The sequence below is a fragment of the Nyctereutes procyonoides genome, unplaced genomic scaffold, assembly GCF_905146905.1.
Source record: "Nyctereutes procyonoides isolate TBG_1078 unplaced genomic scaffold, NYPRO_anot_genome, whole genome shotgun sequence".
NCBI lineage: Eukaryota > Metazoa > Chordata > Mammalia > Carnivora > Canidae > Nyctereutes > Nyctereutes procyonoides.
Window position 1 is genome coordinate 26,832,542 of NW_026575024.1, and position 12,815 is coordinate 26,845,356.

Below are 12,815 nucleotides of genomic sequence, written 5' to 3' on the forward strand. Positions count from 1 at the left end.
CCCCGGGAGCCCGTTGAAAGGGGGGGAGCTCTGGAACAGGAGAGGGGGAGGAAAGCGAGGGTGGGCGAGACTTATCCGTAAGGGCAGGTCTGCAGTGTAAGACCTGGGCCAGGGACCGGCGGGGAAACGGAGGCACAGAGCGGTCGAGACTGGATGGGCGGGCCAGGTGCACAGAGTGGGCTTGGTCAGGGTCGGGAGGCGAGGCCTACCCAGGTCTCCTGCAGAAGGCGGGCTCAGTGCGAGGCCCGCAGGGAGGCAGGGAGGCGGGTTGCGCCAGCACGAGGGGCCCAGGCGCAGCGCGGGCTCGGAGGAAGCCACCCCGGGATCCGAGCTCCAGGGCCCGTCCTGAAAGCGCTCCCGCAGCCGCGGGCAGGCGGCCGGGCCGTAAGCAGCGCGCACGCGGGGCTGCCGCGGAGAGCGCCTCTGATGGCGGGCATCTCGGCCCTGGAACCATGTCGTGTCTGGATTTCGCTGGCACGGGAAGGCACCGTTGGCCCGGCAGGTGGAGGATCGTCCTTCAGGTGGGTCTGACCTCTCGGCAGCGCTTCCGCCCCGCGGCCAAAGCCCCGCAGGAGGAGGCGGTGCTGAGGTGGGGCCCGGCTGTGGCCGCCACGCAGCAACGGCGACTGGCCCCGCACCTCGCTCACGGCGCGCGAAGCTCGCAGCTGTCGGCGGAAGCGGAGGTGCGGGGCCGCCGAGCTAGAGGGGCTGGGGGCCGACCCGTCCGCCCGCCTCTCCGGGCCCTCGGCCCCGCCCCGGAGGCCGCCGCCCCTGGCCCCGCCCACAGGCGGAGCTTGTCCCGCGTCCCGCCCCCTGCTCGTCACCCGCTGCCCCACCGACCTCCCGCGTCTCCGCGTCTCCGCCTCCTGCCCCGAGCCGCGGGTCCTCCCCGCCCAGCGCCCCGGACGGTGCCGGCGCCGCGCTCCTGCGGGGCTCCCCCGGGCGGCCCAGCGCGCCCCCATCCCCCGCCGCGCCCCGGCCGTCGTCCCGTTCGGGTCCCGCGTGGCGGTCAGCGGGGAGGAGCCCCGCGCGGGGGAGGCTGCAGCGGCGGGCGCGTCGCGGGGTCAGCTCTGGCCGCCGGGGGGCAGCGGGGCGGCCCCCACCACCGGCGGGAGAAGGGCGTGACGCTGGGTCAGAACGTGCTGCGAGGAAACCGCGGGGCGGGCCTCCTCACCACCCCTTACCTGGGCAGCTACGTACGAAGGACCGGCCAGCGGCCCCCCCTTGGCTAGTTCCAGGGGCGGTGAGGCTGGGCCCCCGGCGGCCTACGTCTAGGCTTCTGGTCCCTGCTCCATCCTCTGCTGGTTTCAGTCCCTCTTCCCTCTTCCCCGCCTCCCCGCGCCCCCGCCTCGGCCTCGGTTTCCACCTGTTTACAATGTCAGGCCGAAGCTCTGCTCATGGGCTGTGAAGGTGAATGCCAGGGTCTGAGCAGGGATTCTCCCAGAGGCGCCCCCACCGGTGACTCAGCCCAGCTGTGGATGGGGCTCTGGGTAGGGCGGGCCTCACCTCAGCAGAGCAGCAGCAGCAGCACCACCAGGGAATAGTCCGACTCGACAAAGGGCTAAGGCGGTGGGATCCTGGACGCTGAGGGGGTCAGACCAGCCCTGGGGTAGGCACAGATCCCTTCAGATCTGCTCTGGGACTCCACACTAACCTAGAACCATTTGCACCTACTGCTCAGGGTCTTCCAGAGCCTTCTGCACTACAGGCCAAACCGGGTGCACAGAGCAGGGGGAGGGGGACTCCTGGGTGGCTCAGTGATTGAGTTCTGCCTTCTGCTCAGGGCGTCCTGGAATCGAGTCCCACATCGGCCTGCTGGAAGGGAGCCTGCTTCTCCCTCTGCCTATGTCTCTGCCTCTCTCATAAATAAATAAATAAAATCTTAAAGAAGAAAAAAAAAAAGAGGAGGTGGAGGGACCTGGCCAAACCCCAACACCTGGGCGAGCCCTTGTCTTCTCTGGGACACAATGGGCTCATGGGCAGGGCCATATGGCCCCCTGATGTGGCCCAAGCATTTGTGGGGACAGCCTTATGGCCTCCTTGAACCTTCATTAGCACCCACTGACCTCCCAATAAGCTCCTTAGCCTGATTTTTTTAAAAGATTTTATTTATTTATTCATGAGAGACACAGAGAGAGAGAGGGAGGCAGAGATACAGGCAGAGGGAGAAGCAGGCTCCATATAGGGAGCCCGACTTGGGACTCAATCCCGGGACTCCAGGATCACCCCCTGGGCTGAAGGCAGACACTAAACCGCTGAGCCACCCTCGTGTCCTTGGGACACTATTTTCAAGCCCAGCCATGCTGTGAAGAAGCCACATAAGCCCATGTAGTGAGAACATATGGAGAGGTCATCCGTAGGTGTTCTGGCTGGCAGACCAGCTTAGGTGCCAACCCACAGCCAGCCTCAGCTTCTAGTCATATACATCTCCAGATGAGGCCAGTCCCCAGCCCTCACAGGCTCCCCCAGCCACCAAGTCTTCCCAGCTGAGGCCCCAAACACGTGATGCCCAGACAAGTCATCTCTGCTGTGACATTTCTCAATTCCTGCCCACAGGATCCATCAGCATCAGACTGCTGCTTTACAGACTGAGTTTTCAGGTGGGTTTTGCTGTTGTTGTTTTATAAAAATACTTGTTTCTTCAAGTAATCTCTATACCCAAGGTGGGGGAGGATCTCACAACCCTGAGATCAAGAGTTGCATACTCTTCCGACCAAGCCAGTCAGGCACCCCTCAGGTTTGTTCTCTATGATAGTAACCACAGCAGTTAACAAATGGTATTTTGATTTCCACATACCTGACCCCTCATTTGATGCGGTTGTTTCAGAATTTAGGCAAGAAAGAGGTTATTGGGATGCCTGGGTGGCTTAGCAGCTGAGTATCTGCCTTAGGCTCCTGGCGTGATCCTGGGTCCAGGGATTGAGTCCCATATCCTGCTCCCTGCAAAGAACCTGCTTCTCCTTCTGCCTATGTCTCCGCCTCTCTCTCTCTCTCTCTCTCTCTCTCTCTCTCTCTGTCTCTCATGAATAAATAATAAAATCTTCAAAAACAAAACAAAACAAAAAAAAAACCTACCTCTGAGAGCCTGCCCCTGACATTGTGCAAGTGCCCTTCCTAATCAGTCTACATCTATTTTCTTCCCAGCACTTTTTATTTCCCAAAAGTACACACAGAAACTCACAGGCTTGGGACACCTGGGTGGCTCAGTGGTTGAGCATCTGCCTTCAGCTTGAGTCGCAGTCCCGAGGTCCTGGAATCAAGTCCCTGTATCAGGCTCAAAGCAGGGAGCCTACTTCTCCCTTTTCCTGTGTCTCTGCCTCTCTGTGTCTCTCATGAATAAATAAAATCTTTTTAAAAAAGGAGGAGGAGGAGGAGGAGGAGAAGGAGGAGGAGGAAGAGGAGAAAAGGAAAAACAAACAAATTCACAGCCTTTGTGGCGTGTTTGCTCTACACACCAGGCCTGTTCCCTCACGTCCCTCCACTTCCAGGGTAGGGATGAAGTGGGATCTAGTGGTACAATGACTGGGTGTCTATGCCCCCTCAAAATGCATATGTTAAACCTAATCCCCAGAGTGATGGCATTTGGAGGGGGAAGCCTTTGGGAGCAATTAAGTCATGTGGGTGGAGCCCACATGAAAGGGATTAGGACCCTTACAAAAGAGATCCCAGAGTTTCCTCTACCCTACTGCCCTGTGAGGTTGCAAAAGAAGCCAATTGTCTACAGGGAAGCTGGCACTCACCAAATATGGAATCTGCCAGCATCTTGATCTTGAACTTTCTCAGTTTCCAGCACTGTGAAAAATAAAGATCTGTTGCGTGTAAACCACATGATTTTTTCTAAAAAAGGTTTTATTTGGGACGCCTGGGTGGCTCAGTGGTTGAGTGCCTGCCTTTGGCTCAGGGCGTGATCCTGCAGTCCTGGGATCAAGTCCCACATGGGGCTTCCTGCATGGAGCCTGCTTCTCCCTCTGGTCTCTGCCTCTCTCTGAGTCTCTCACGAATAAATAAATAATTTTTAAAAAGATTTTATTTATTTATTCGTGAGAGACACAGACAGAGAGACAGGCAGAGGGAGAAACAGGCTTCTGGCAGGGAGCCTGATGTGGGACTTGATCCCCGGATTCGGAATCACGCCCTGAGCCAAAGGCAGATGCTCAACCACTGAGCCACCCAAGCATCCCTCAATCTATGATCTTTTGTGAGAGTAGCCTAATTGGGCTAAGACAGGCTGTCTTAATTTTTATTGGTGCTATTGTAAATGCTACTTTAAATTTTTTTCAATTTACAATTGTTCACTTCTATTATATAGAAATGCAGGGGCACCTGGGTGGCTCAGCCGGTTAAGTATCAGCCTTTTGCTCAAGTCATGATCCCAGGATCCTGGGGTCATGGCCCACATGGGCCTGCATCCTCAACCAGGAGTCTGCTTCTCCCTCTGCCTGTCCCCCTGGCTCATGCTGTCTCTCTCTCAAAAATAAATAAATAAAATCTTAAAGAAGGAATTGGAATTGACTTTTGTATGTTGCCCTTAGATTCTATGACCCTGTAAAATTCATTTATTGGTTGCATTAGTTTGCTGGGGCTCCCATAACAAAGTACCACAGACTGGGTAGCTAAAACAGGAGAAATTTATTATCTCATAGTGCTAGAAGCTACAAGACCAAAATCAAGGTGTCTGCAGGTTTGCTTCCTTCTGATACCTGTGAGGAGAGGCCTCCTTGGCTTATAGCTCGTTGTCTTCTTCTGGTGCCTCTTTATATTGTCTATGAGTGTCTCTGTGTCAAAATTTTCCCTTTTTATAAGGAAGCCAGTCACACTGATCTTTCCAAGAACCAGCTTTTGGTTTCATTGTTTTTATGTGTCCAGCATCATTGATTTCTCCTCTATTTCTATCATAGTTTGGGCTTAATTTGCTTTTTCTTTTTTGTAGTTTCTGAAGGTGGAAGTTTGTATTATTGATTTGAGACCTTCTTTTCTCATATAAGAATTTAATGCCATAAAATTCACTCCTAGCTCTATTTTAGCTGCCTCTCACAAATAGTGTTAGGTTACATTTTCATTTTAATTTGGCTCGAAACATTTTCTAACTTCTCTGGAAACTTCTCTGACCCACGGCTTATTTAGAAGTACATTGTTCAGTTTCCAAATATTTGGGGTTTTTTCCAGATATCTTTTAGTTCCTGATTTCTAATTTAATTGCTCTACGATCAGAGAATATTCTTTGTACCACTTAAATTTTTTTAAAGATCTTATTTATTTATTCATGAGAGACACGGGCAGAGGGAGGAGAAGCAGGCTCCATGAAAGGAACCTAATGTGGGACTCAGACCTGGGAATCTAGGATCAGGTCCTGAGCCAAAGGCAGACACTCAACAGCTGAGCCACCCAGGTGTCGTTGTATCATTTAAATTTTTAAATTTTTGTTTAATATAGAAGGCTGGGATCTCCCTGGTCAGCTGGGATGCTTCTCCCTCTCCCTCTGTTCCTCCCCACCCCGCTCATATTTTCTCTGTCTCTCAAATAAATAAATAAAATATTTTAAAAATAAATAAGTAGGGACACCTGGATGGCTCAGCGGTTGGGTGTCTGTCTTTGGCTCAGGGCGTGATCCTGAGATTTCGGGATCGAGTCCCACATCGGGCTCCCTGCATGGAGCCTGCTTCTCCCTCTGCCCGTGTCTCTGCCTCTCTCTCTGTCTCTCATGAATAAATAAATAAAATCTAAAAAAAAATTTTAATAAATAAATAAATATAAAAATAATAAATAAATAATGAATAAATTAAAAGCCCAGAATATGGTCTATCTTGGTGAATGTTCCATGGCTACTTGAATGTGTTCTGTGCTACTATTTGGTAGAATTCTCTATAAATGTCAATTAAGTCAAGTTCACTGAAAATGTTGTTCAAATCTTTTGTATTTTTGCTAAATCTGTTTTATCAATTACTGAACTCAAACTGTTGGTATCCACAAGTATAACTGTGACTTTGTTTATTTCAAATCTATCAGTTTTTGCCTTATATATTTAGGAGATTTTTTTTAAGATTTTTTAAAAATTTTTATTTATTTATGATAGTCACAGAGAGATAGAGAGAGAGAGGCAGAGACATAGGCAGAGGGAGAAGCAGGCTCCATGCACCGGGAGCCCGACGTGGGATTTGATCCCGGGTCTCCAGGATCGCGCCCTGGGCCAAAGGCAAGCGCCAAACCGCTGCGCCACCTGGGGATCCCCTTTTTTTAAGATTTTATTTATTTATTCATGAGAGACACACACAGAGAGGTAGAGACACAGGCAGAGGGAGAAGCAGGCTCCCTGAGAGGAGTCTGACGTGGGACTGGATCCCGGGACTCTGGGATCACACCCAGAGCCAAAGGCAGACATTCAGTGCTCAACAGGCTGAGCCACCCAGGCGTCCCAGGAGCTTTATTGATGAGCACAGACACACTCAGGATTGTCATGTCTTCTTGGTGAATTAATCCTTTAATCATAATCTTCTTTATCCCTGGTGATTTTTCTTGTTTTGAATTATGCTTTGTCTGTTATTAATATAGCCACTCCAACTTTTTTTTTTTTAATTTGTGGTCTATGGTATATTTTTTCCATCCTTCTTTTAATCTACCCATATACTTATATTTAAAGTGGGTTTTGGGCAGCCTGGGTGGCTCAGCGTTTAGCACCGCCTTCAGCCCAAGGCCTGATCCTGGAGACCCAGGATCGAGTCCCATGTCAGGTTCCCTGCCTGGAGCCTGCTTCTCCCTCTGCCTGTGTCTCTACCTCTCTCTCTCTCTCTCTCTCTCTCTTATGAATAAATAAATAAATAATTTAAAAAAATAAAGTGGGTTTTATGTAGATAGAATATAGTTGGATCTTGTCTTTTTTTTTTACTTTAATCCAAGGAGTGCTGTCTTTTAATTGGTGCATTTATGTATAATTAGTATGTTTACATAATTACTGAAGTGCAAATTTAGGTCTGCTAGGTTATTCTTCTTTTTTTTTTTTAATTTTATTTATTTGCTTGAGAGAGAGCAAGAGGGAGAGGGAGAAGCAGACTTATCACTGAGCAGGGATGCACCAGGACCCTGGGATCATGACCTGAGCTGAAGGCAGATGCTCAACTGACTGAGCCACCCAGCTGCCCCTATTCTTTTTTTTTCTTTTTTTAAAGATTTTATTTATTTTATTTTATTTATTTTTTAAATATTTTATTTATTCATTCATGAGAGACATATATATAGAGAGATGCAGAAACACAGTCAGAGAGAGAAGCAGGATCCATGCAGGGAGCTCAATGTGGGACTCGATCCCGGGACTCCAGGATCAAGCCCTGGGCCAAAGGCAGACACTCAACTGCCGAGCCACCCAGGTGTCCCTTAAAATTTTATTTTTAAATAATCTCTACACCCACTGTGGAGCTCAAACTCACAACCCTGAAATCAAAAGTCCCACTGAGTCAGCCAGGTGTTCCTATCTACTTAACTTTTGACAATCTATTTAATGCTAATAATTAACCACTTCAAGTAAAACATGGAAGCTTTACAACCATGTGGGTGTCTTTACCTTCTCCCTTCATGTTTTAGCTGTCATATGTATGTTCTCCACATTCACTGAAACACCCCATAACATGATGATTTGTGCTTGCAAGACATAGATATTTTAAAGAATTTGGCAGGAGGGGCAAATTCGATGGGTGGCTCAGTGGGTTAAGTGTCCAACTTGATCTCAGCCCAGGTCTTGATCTCGGGGTCTTGAGTTCAAGCCCACATTGGGTTCCACTGGGTGCGAAGCCTACTTAAAAAAATAATAATAGGGGATCCCTGGGTGGCGCAGCGGTTTGGCGCCTGCCTTTGGCCCAGGGCGCAATCCTGGAGACCCGGGATCGAATCCCACGTCGGGCTCCCGATGCATGGAGCCTGCTTCTCCCTCTGCCTGTGTCTCTGCCTCTCTGTCTCTGTGACTATCATAAATTAAAATAAAAATAAAAATTAAAAAATAATAATAATAATTTAAAAAGAAAGAATTTGACAGGAGAAATAGGATCTATTATATCTACTCTTCTCTTTACCTCTTTGCTCCTTTTTTTACTCCTGAAGTTCCAAGTTTCCCTCTGAAATCATATCCTTCTGGCCTGAAGAACTTCCTTTAGCATTCTTTTAGAGCAAACCCGCTGATGATAAATTCTCTTGGTTTCCTTCATTGACAGGTCTTTATTTGTTCTTATTCCCAAAGAATATTTTTACCAGATGTAGAATTGTGGGTTGACCATTTTTTTCCTTTTACTGCTTTAAAGATGCTGTTTCACTGTCTTCTGACCTCCATGTCTTTTCTTTCTTTCCTTCCTTCCTTCCTTCCTTCCTTCCTTCCTTCCTTTCTTCCTTCCTTCCTTCCTTCTTTCTTTTTTTGAGATTTTTTTTTTTAAAGATTTGATAGAGAGACTGCAGTAGCACAAGTGAGGGGGAAGGAGCAGGGAGAGAGACAAGCAGACTCGGAGCTGAGCATGGAGCCTGAAGCAGGGCTCAATCTCACAATCCTGAGATCATGATCTGACACAAGATCTGAGCTGAAATCCAAAGCTTGCCCAACTGTGCTACCCAGGGGCCCCATGGCCTCCATGGTTTCTGATGAGAAATCTAGAGTAATTTGAATGATTGGTAACCTATTTGTAAAGTGTTTCTCTATCTCTCTAAGGATTTTACTTTTAAGTAATCTCTACACCTATCATGGGGCTTGAACTTAAAACCCTGAGATCCTGGGACACCTGGGTGGCTCAGCAGTTGAGCATGTCTTCGGGCTCAGGGCATGATCCTGGAGTCCCAGACCTGAGTCCTACATCGGGCTCCCGGCATGGAGCCTGCTTCTCCCTCTGCCTGTGTCTCTGCCTCTCTCTTTCTCTCTCTCTATCATAAATAAATAAAAAGTAAATAAATCTTTAAAAAAATAAAGAAAGGAGACATGATAAACAAGGAAACAAACAGGATTGTTCTGGTTACATATTGTTCTGCAACCAACTACCCCAAAACTTAGTGGCTTAAAACAACAACCATTTTATTATATTTCAGAGATTCTATGGATTAGGAATTCTGGCAAGGATTGGTTGGGTGATTCTTCTGTTCCCTGTGGCATCAAGTGGGATCTCTCAGTGGGACTCAGTTGACAGATACGCTAGTCTGAAGGATCCAATATAGCTTTACTCAGATAGGAGTGACTAGAAGGCTGAGCTCAGCTGGAAGTGTCATCTGGCTTGCCTGCCCAAGGCCTTGCCAGCATGACAATCTCATGGCAGGCTTACAGGGTGGCCACTTCCTCCAGAGTGAGCACCCTGGGAAAACCAGGCAGAGGCTGAATGGCTTTTCATGATCTAGCCTTGGAAGACAGGTAGCATCACTTTTGCTGTAATCAGTTGGTCAAAGCAGTCACTAAAGCCCATCTAGTTTCATGGAGAGGGGATATAGAGCCACCTTTTGATGGGAGGGAGTGTCAAAGAATTTGTGGGGCGTGTGTGTGTGTGTGTATGTGTGTGTTTGTATGTGTGTATGGTTATTTTTAAAAACTGCCACGAGGAGTAGCACTTGGGCGGCTCAGTGGTTAAGCATCTGACTCTTGATTTCCGCTCAGGTCATGATCTCAGGATTCTGGGATTGGGCTCCCTGCCCAGCGGGGAGTCAGCTTCCCCCTCTGGTCCTCCCCCCTGTTCATGCACTCTCTCTCTCTTTCAAAATAAATAAATAAATCTTTAAAAACAAACCAAAAAACTTCAAGGATAAGAAGCCTCTAAGTGGGACGCCTCGGTGGTTCAGCGGTTGAGCATCTGCCTTGGGCTCAGGATGTGATCCCGGAATTCCGGAATCGAGTCCCACATCAGGCTCCTGCATGGAGCCTGCTTCTCCTCCCTCTGCCTATGTCTCTGCCTCTTTCTCTCTATGTCTCTCATGAATAAATACATAAAATCTTAAAAAAGAAGAAGAAGAAGAAGAAGAAGAAGAAGAAGAAGAAGAAGAAGAAGAAGAAGCCTCTAAGTGCATGACAGGTTAAGTGACTTCCACCAAGGACAATTACAGATGTGAATGGGGAGGACCTCTCTAAGGAGGTGACCATGGGCTTAGACCCGAAAGACAAGAGGATTTGTGGGGCACAGAATCTCAGGCATCAGGCACAGCATGTGCAAAGGTGCCCTGGGTCAGGAACAAACGACTGGAAGGAGATCTGACCAACAGGAGGGTAGATGAGGGGGAGCACGGGAGATGAAGGAGGATGCAGGTGGGAACCACATCTTGCTGGGCCTTAGAAGTGGGAAAGTTAGGATTCTATTCCAAGAGCAACTGGAAGCCTCAGGAAAGTTTTAAGCAGGCAAGCAGTATGACCTGCCTGTCTTCTCCAAGGATCCCTCTGACTGCTGTGTGGAGAACATGGGGGAGATACTGATAAAAGTGGGAAGACCAATGGAGGGGCTACTGCAATGTGTGGGTGAGAAGTAATGGCAGCCAGGGAGGTGGGGGTGGGGGGCCGGCAGAGGCGTGTGGATTTGGGAAACATTTAGGGGTTAAATTGGCAGGACTTGGAGACTCGGTGAATGTGTGTGTTTGTCTGTGGGATGATGTTCAAGGAGCAGTCTGTGTTTCTACTTCGCCCAGAATTCTTTTTTTTTTTTTTTAAGATTTTATTTACTTATTCACAAGAGACACAGAGAAAGGCAGAGACATAGGCAGAGGGGAAGAAAAGCAGGGTCCCTACAGGGAGCCCCATGAGGGACTTGGAACTCCGTATCAGGACCCTGAGATCACGACCTGAGCAGAAGGCAGAGACTCAACCCCTGAGCCACCCAGGTGCCCCCAGAGGACAACTTTAAAGGCAAAATAGAGGGTGTCTGGGTGGCTCAGTTAGTTAAGCCTCTACCTTCTGCTCAGGTTATGATCCCAGTGTTCCGAGATCAAGCCCTGCATTGGGCTCCAGCAAGGAGCCCGCTTGCCCCTTCCCCCTCTGCCCCTACCCTTCCCTTCCCCTCTGCTCATGCTCTCTCTGTCAAATAAATAAAATATTTTAAAACTTTTTTAAAAAGAAAGGTAAAATAGGGGTGCCTGGCTGGCTCATTCAGAAGAGCCCATGACTCTTGATCTCAGGGTCGTGAGTTTGAGCCCCATGTACAGTATAGAGATTACTTAAATAAATAAACTTTATTGGTTTTTTAAAGATTTATTTATTTATTTATTCATGATAGACATAGAGAGAGAGAGAGGCAGAGACACAGGCAGAGGGAGAAGCAGGCTCCATGCCGGGAGCCCGACGTGGGACTCGATCCAGGGACTCCAGGATCGCGCCCTGGGGCCGAAGGCAGGCAACAAACCTCTGAGCCACCCAGGGATCCCCCAATAAATAAACTTTAAAACAAACAAATAAATGTAAAATAATCTTGCTAATCCTCAACATGGGAAGGAAATATCCCCAAAATTACTCCTGGGACATGACTTTAGCCCAGGAGACCAAGGCTGGGGGACTTTGGGCAAGTCACTTAACCTCTCTGGGTTTCCCTTTCTTATCTCTACAATAAATGTGTTGGGTTAAGTGATACCTCAGGGACCTCCCAGTTCTGACTTTTCTGTTTAATTAAAATAGACTCCAGTCCAACCTAGTAACATTTAAACCGCACATGCTCATCCTTCTCACACACATGCATGGGGAGAATGCACAAGGACATTCAGAGAAGCACTATTATGATAATAGCAAACCCCCCCCCAAAAAAAATAATAATAGCAAAACCCATGCAACAACCCAAAGGTTCACCCACAGGAGTTTGGGTAAATAAATCACATTGTGGAATATGATACAGCAGTGGAAGTGAGTGAACTAAGGCTGTATGATTATACAAAAGGCAAAAGCAGGTAAAATTAAGCAATAATGCATTTAAGGAGGCGCACTTGTACATATGTGGAAAAAATAAGAGAAGAACAAATGATTGATTAGCACAAAGTTGAATAATGGCAATGTGTGGTAGGCAGGGTGGGGGTTTTATCCAGAGGGGCATACGGGGGCCTCAAAAGAACTAATTTTTAATTTCTTAAGCAGGGTGTTCCATTTATTATTATCTTTAAACTGTATACATGAGCAATATCTGCTCTTTTGTATGTATAAGACATTTCACAATTTTTAAAAAAATTTCAAGGATTTGCCCAAGATCTCCTGCTCTTATGTACAGAGCTAAGGAGGTCAGGGGGCTGTCACAGAGCAAGGAAGAAGAAAGAGGAGGAGACAGCGGGAGAAAAGATAGCTAATAAGAGCAAGGGCTGAGGGCGGAGAGTTCTGGATTTGTCGCCTGCGGTGTCCAAGACCACGGACACACGTTCACATACTAGGCGCGGAAACGCTCTTCCAACGCGCGCGCGGGCCCAGCTGCAGTTCCCACACCGTCCGCGAGAGGCCGCCAAGGCACCAGCTTTCGCCGCCCGCAGGCCCCTGGCTCCGCTTCCCGCCCGCGCTGGCGCACTTCTGGGTCTTCCCGGCAGAGGGCGCCAGTGACCCCAGGAAGGCCGAAGCGGGACCGGCCCCACGCACGCCGGGGCTCCGGTGAGCTCAGCTGAGCGCTGGAGTGCGCATCTACCCAGCTCTCCCTGCCGTTCGGGGAACTTGGGGTCTCAAGCTGAAGAAAGGAGTAACACCCATAGACTTGATTCTGGTGCACCTCTCGCGGCCTTCAAGCTTCCGGTCGGGCCACCCCTTTTGGATATACAGGGAAGAATCTTTTTTTTTTTTTTTTTTAATTTTTATTTATTTATGATAGTCACACAGAGAGAGAGAGAGGCAGAGACACAGGCAGAGGGAGAAGCAG

At 48.7% G+C, this 12,815-nt stretch overlaps 1 long non-coding RNA gene across 1 annotated transcript; it reads left to right on the plus strand.

Annotated features, from left to right (window-relative positions):
• The first annotated feature begins 234 nt into the window (after positions 1-234).
• LOC129498419 (uncharacterized) lies at positions 235-11,253 on the plus strand. The gene is made up of 3 exons (XR_008662126.1): positions 235-521; positions 2,557-2,600; positions 11,211-11,253. It is a non-coding gene; the product is annotated as an uncharacterized LOC129498419 (long non-coding RNA).
• The last annotated feature ends 1,562 nt before the right edge of the window (positions 11,254-12,815 follow it).